The following is a 6,629-nucleotide window of genomic DNA, read 5'->3' as shown; positions in this document are numbered from 1 at the left end:
AAGAGAGAAGGTTGAAGCATTTTGTGCAGCTCTCACAGAGAAGTGAAAGGCATAGGACATGTCAGCTTTTCATCTTCCGGTCATAAGCTAAAGCATAGCATGGCTTTAAATTTTAAATGAGAAACATGCCCCAACCCTTACTGTAACATGTGGCAATGCACCAGTTCTAACTCTTGTTGACGGTCTGAGAAAAAGGTTGACATTTGTGCACGGTGAATGACCTCTTACCATTAGCAATGATTCCCCTGGGTCAGTGTTCAAGCACATTGATGGGACATTTTGAGGAAGCTCATATTGCTACCTATCCTGTACCTGCTCAGTGAATACAAGACACCATGCTATAAAAAGCACTGAGCAAACAGACTGGAGGTGCGGTGAATTCCTCCATGTCTTTCCACGCAGCTAGTCAGCTGAGGAGGGGTTGACACTCGGAAGTCAGGATAGATAAGGGGAGAGAGAAGAAATATTGTTCTGAATGGAACTGTAGAGAGCTATGAAATAATCATGGTAAATGTCACAGTAGCAAATGCGTGTGTCATGGCATTGCATGACATTGTGTCATAAGGAAACAGTTGATCTATTCAAACTTTTTAGTAACTAGACACCAGGTTATTATTTTGTGGTTCTCTGACTATATTTTATGACAAATTCTATTTTAGTAGCTCTGCAAGGCAAAACACTTAGACTATATAGAGCTAATGGAAAAAGAATGTGCTATGAATAGGACTATCAACAAATCTGTTTTCTCCCCCCTCATGAAAATAAACTACCGGTACTTTGCAACTGATAATTATGATAGTGTTTACTTAATAGAAGGACCAAGTGCCTATTGCTAGTGGGGTTCCAAGAAGATCAAAGCCACTATCTCTACACAGAACTTCACCCGCTTTGACAAGCATAGTCTGATTTCTGTAGCTTTATAAAGCAGAGGTCAAGTTTGTCTTTGAAAGCCTCTCATGATCTGACAAAAGTTTTCAGCTGGAGTTGAAATAGAAATCCCCCCAGGATAATTTGATATTGCATTAGTTTCCACAGATGTTCCAAAGTCAAATTAATATAATTTGATGGGTAGGGGTGGGGAGGGAGGGAGGGAGTGGGGTAAGAGCCTACTGAAGTGTGCTTTCTCTCTGCTCACTACAGAATTTTAATTTTCCTAATTTTATTTGTATTGGTTTTGTTGCAGACCCTTCCCTCCATTGTTCTTTTTCACCTCTCCAGAAATGCGCTACTGGACATATCTTCACAGCATCATTCTGCTTTCATTGACGTTGAGCTCTGTCTTCCCATGTACTAGTGTTTTCTTCCTCTGGGTCTGATACTGCAAGATGACAAATGACTTCAACTCCCATTGCCTTCAACTATAGGGAGGCCCAGCTGGTGTAAATAATGGGGCCCTTGCTGTGGGTAGAATTCACCAACTCTCAGAGGACCAGCACCGAGACATCCATACAACTTAAGTCCTACACAGGGAACTGCTGGCTGCATGATAAACACACCCTGATAAACATCCGCATAAGTCACACCGTGTTTGTTGAAAGTGCTGAAAGGTCACACTGGGAACAGGCCACTGGTGGACCAGGGGAGGAGCTGCTCAGCTGTGTTTATGCAGATACAAGTGACCCCTAATACCTCAAGCAACTAGCGCAGAAGGGCTTCTGTCACTAGATTGGAAAGCAACCCCACACCCAGGCACTGTGTTGAAAAATGGATTATACAGGTCAGCTCTACAAAGGGACTTAGGCATTGCAATGCCTAACTTTTAGGTGTCTTACCACCTCCAGTGGAATGCATAGCCCCAGGTTTCCTGTATACAACGTACAGAGAGAGATGGGTGCCTTAGAATGAGATCCACAACAGGGAGCTGCCTAAACTAGCCAATAGGAAATGCTGAGGAGAGGGGTGGGGCCTCTCCATGAAAGCCCCCCTCCATGAAAAGGAATTAGGTGCTTAAGACCAGGCAGGAGGGAGGTGTCTCTTTGTTTAGCGTACACAGACATAAGCCCTCTCCTGAAGTTAGGCATCAAAGCCAACTCCATCCTTTTTCAAAGACAGAGGGGGAGGAGGAGGAGCTGCTGCCACTACCCTCATAACTTTTAGCTCAGTGATTAGAACACTCACCTGGGATGTGGGAGACGCTGGTTCAATTCCCTCCCATGCAGGATATGAGAAGGGCTTTAAACTTGGGTCCTACCTCCCACTTCAGACAAGTGGCCTGGCCACGGGGTTACAGAGTCACTCTTGCGCTCGCTCTCTCTGGCCATTGATTATTTATGGGAAGTGGAACAGCTTCAACAAGAGAAATTGAGAGAGTCCTGCCCCCGGATACCCCCATCACCCTGGGGTTAAGGCACTCTTATAGGAGGTGGGAGACAAGTTCAAATCCCTTCTCCACAACAGGCAGAGGGAAGAATTGAAACTGTATCTAATCACTAGCAAAAAGGTTATAACAGAGTGGCACCACCACTCCCTCCAGCTATTGTGGGAGGATTTAGACATGATCTGAAAAGGCCTACCAGATTAGGTCCTGCAGGTGAGGACACTCCCAGTCTGAAGATCCAACTGAGGCTTTGGCATAAGATAAGTAGCTGAACACATAGCCTGAAGCTGCTGTGTGCATGCTCACTGGCAGATTTTTAGGCAGCTAGGGACATCAAACAAACAAACAAACAAACAAACAGAGTGAAGACGTTCTAGGCTGGTTGATGTGGAGCAAAATTCCTATTTCTTCTCTGAGCAGCATTGGTTAGGGGGTTCTTTGTGTCTAGGATGTGGTCCTTGTGTTCTAAGAAAGGACTTTTGAATTGACCTCCTTATTGATTAAAATAATCTGATACTGTCAGACTTCCCATGCTGGACTCTGAAGGCATGGCCACAAACGGTTGTGTTATTAGAGATGAGAAGAAGGTGTATGGAGGCTTTAAGATGGTGTGGGGGACATATATATCCCAAATAAAGCCATCTGGTAATCACAGGACTGGAAGGGACCTTGAGAGGTCATCTGGTCCAGTCCCCTGCACTCATGGCAGGACTAAGTATTAGCTAGACCATCCCTGACAGGTGTTTGTCTAGCTTGTTCTTAAAAATCTCCAATGATGGAGAATCCACAACCTCCCTGGGTAATTTATTCCAGTGCTTAACCACCCTGACAGTTTAGGAAAAAAACTTCCTAATGTCCAACATAGTGCCTGTGGAATTTATAGAATTGCTGATAGAGCAAAGGAGAGACTCAGGACTCTATGGTTCAAAGCCAGGCATTGGAGGGGTGTGCTCTAATGGGACAAAATAGTGTGCGCCATTCCTCCCCATACATCCTCCAAAAAACACCACCACCCAAACAAAAACTTGGCTGCTTCAAGGTCAGCCTAAGACAGATTCCTGTCATGGAAAATGTCAAGATTTCAAGCAAAATGGTTACAGCTGGATAAGATGCCAAACAATTGAAAATAGGGTCTTATAATAGGCAGTGTTAAGCAATCTTAATAGGTGGTGCTATCAGTGCTATCTATAATTTACACATAGTAAGAGATCGTCCTTACCTGAAAATTATTACAGTGTAAATATAGGAGACAGATAAGGGGGGATAGGAATCCAAGACATAGAGAATTAAGTTATTTGTCCAAGGTCACACAGCAGTTCAATAGCAGGGCGAAGACTAGAACCCATCAGGTTAGTACCTTATCCCATTGGACCTGCTTTTATCATTCCAACCAAAAAAATTATCCTTGCTTGCTACTAATGATTGCCTAGAGGTTCAAGTGCCTCAGACCTTTGTTTTATAAGCTAAACAAATTAAAGTAACTACACTGACATCAACTTTAATCCAAAATATGGAAATGTTTGATTGTACTAAAGCAGAGTTGAAGATTTACTTTTTTGGTAAAAAAAAAAAAAAATTATTGTAAATCATCTCAACATGAACCTGTGCTAGTGGGGATGGACAGCTGACTGACTACTACACAGTGTTTCAGTTGCCTTGTGTGCCTAAGAGTCTCCCTCAGTTCAAATGCCTTTTAATATTACTAGAGGCCTATGCTGTAAGTGACAGCACTGGGCTTCTGATAAATAAATGAATTATTCACTAGCTAAATAGATACATTAAAATGAGCTATTTAGAATTTAATGAATATTAAACTAGACCATTCACAACTGAACCACATTCATCTAGGCTGAGGAAGTCTATAGGTAAGGGTAGTTTATTACAAACATACTCGAATAAATTTCCTGGGAGGTTTCAGTGACATCAGAAAATTCCTTCACTTTCAAGAACTAAAAGTTGTTTCATTTGCAACCTTCTCAAACAGGTAGAAACTTTATCAAAGGGAAAGCAGAATGTTATAGGTAAGGTACCAATAAAACAGACAGGCTCCAAATTAATAAGACCTGGTCTACATGACAAAGTTGTGCATGTCTATGCTGAAATTGGTCTCCCACTGCTGTAAGTGCCCCATTATGCTGACACAGTAACACCACCTCCCCGAGCAGCACAGAGCCATGGTTGATGTACTTAGGTTGATGTAATGAATGTGTAGACACTGTTACTTATGTTGACACTAAGTGTCCTCCAGCAGCTGTCCCACAATACCCCACACTGACCACTCTGGTCACCATTGTGAACACCACTGCCCAGGGCTCACGGAAACCAGAAACCCTCCTCCCCTTTAAAGCCCTGCTTTTTGAAATCCCTTTTCCTGATTACACAGCTTGGCAAGCACATGTAGCAGCTCTCCATTGTTAAGCTGACCATGCTGACTACACACTCCAGATGTGCTCCTGCCTGGAGCAGACCGCAGACAGAGGATCTCCTTGGCCTGTGGGGATAAGAGGCTGTGCAGGCACAGCTCTGAACCAGCCATAGAAACATTGACATATAGATGAGCAGATTGCTCAGGGAATGCAGGAGAATGGGTACAACAGGGTCTAGCAGCAGTGCTGCATTAAAGCCAAGGAGCTGCAGCAGGCTCCAGAAGTCCAGAAAGACCACAAATGATCATGTGCCAACCCTCAAACCTGCTGCTTTTACAAAGAGCTGCACACTATACTCAGCAGAGACCTGTGGATACCTCTGAGGAGTCCAAGTCATAGGCCCTTGCCATAAGCAGTGAGGATGACGACAGGGGACCAGGGGATGCATCTGGGCAGTGAGCCAGGACCAGTTTCTGACTTCACTGCAGTCCACCCAGTCAAGTGCGAGTGAGCCCAGCGCAGGGGAAGGAACATTTGTGTAGATACATGTACAATTATAGGGATCAAGTATCGGGGGGTAGCCGTGTTAGTCTGTATCTACAAAAAACAACAAGGAGTCTGGTGGCACCTTAAAGACTAACAGATTTATTTGGGCATAAGCTTTCGTGAGTAAAAACCTCACTTCTTCGGATGCATAGAGTGAAAGTTACAGATGCAGGTGTCAGTATATAATGCCTGCACCTGTAACTTTCACTCTATGAATCCGAAGAAGTGAGGTTTTTACTCACGAAAGCTTATGCCCAAATAAATCTGTTAGTCTTTAAGGTGCCACCAGACTCCTTGTTGTAATTATAGGGATGGCACTCCCAAAGTAGCAGGTCACATCTTTTGACTTTTCATTACATTTACTGATTCTGGAGGAGGTAGTAGTGCAACCAAGAGAAACAGAGCAGCTAGCTGCTTTTCAGTCACATATAGAGCTGGGGGGAGGGCCATGCAGAGCAGTTTATGTGCACAGGGATGTCCCTTGAATCCTTCTCTGAGATCTCAATGAAACTTTCATTGAGTTACTCTGCAATCCTCTGCTGAAGTTTTCTAGGGATGGCAGCCTTATTTCTTCCACTTTGGTAGCTCACTGTCCCACACCACACAGCAATAACTTCAGCAGGCATCATTGCAGCACACATGAGTGCAGCATACGGGCTCAGCAAGCTTCAGGACACTAGCAGCAGCTGTGCTTTCTGTTACCCCCAAGGAGTGAGATACCATCTAAACTCACCACTGCCTATAGAAAATGGTGCCAGTGTTCATTGTCATCATCCTATACAACTCAGCAATTCCCTTCTCATTTCCCTAACCCCCAGCAAGCCACTCTCACCGTGGCTAGTGTTGTGATTAGTGCAGCGCATGAGAAATCCCGAGCAGAAGCAAGAATGCAGTGCCTAAAACTTTCGGGGAGCAAGGGGAGTGAGTTCTGCATCTTAAGTTTTGTTTTCTATCGTGAATACACTGACAATGGTACATCTCTGTGTTTTATTTCCAGCTGCTGCCATTGTGGCCTTCTGGGACTCTTCTTGTATCCCTCTCCCTGACAGAATTCCAGAGCCAGATAAGGAGGAGAAAGATGATTACTCAGGATGACATGTTGAATGAGATCCTGCAAGCCAGTGCTGCATTGGGCCATGAACACAAGGCCAGGAGGATAAACATTGAGGAAAGCCTGGAAGAGGAGAGAGTGGAGAGGAAAGGCACAGGAGTCCCAGCAGGAAAAGGGGGGGGGGGACATGACTCAGGAAATAACGGGCAACAAACAGACATGAGGCAGCACTCTCGTGGACCTGTGGGTTCTCAGGTAACAAACAAACATGAGGCAGCACTCTGGTGGACTTGCAGGTTCAACAATTCCAGGCTCACTTCCATCTACAGCTCATTATCAGGACTTCTCC

The sequence above is a fragment of the Chrysemys picta genome, chromosome 2 (genome assembly GCF_011386835.1).
Source record: "Chrysemys picta bellii isolate R12L10 chromosome 2, ASM1138683v2, whole genome shotgun sequence".
Lineage (NCBI taxonomy): Eukaryota > Metazoa > Chordata > Testudines > Emydidae > Chrysemys > Chrysemys picta.
This window is presented reverse-complemented; position numbering follows the sequence as displayed.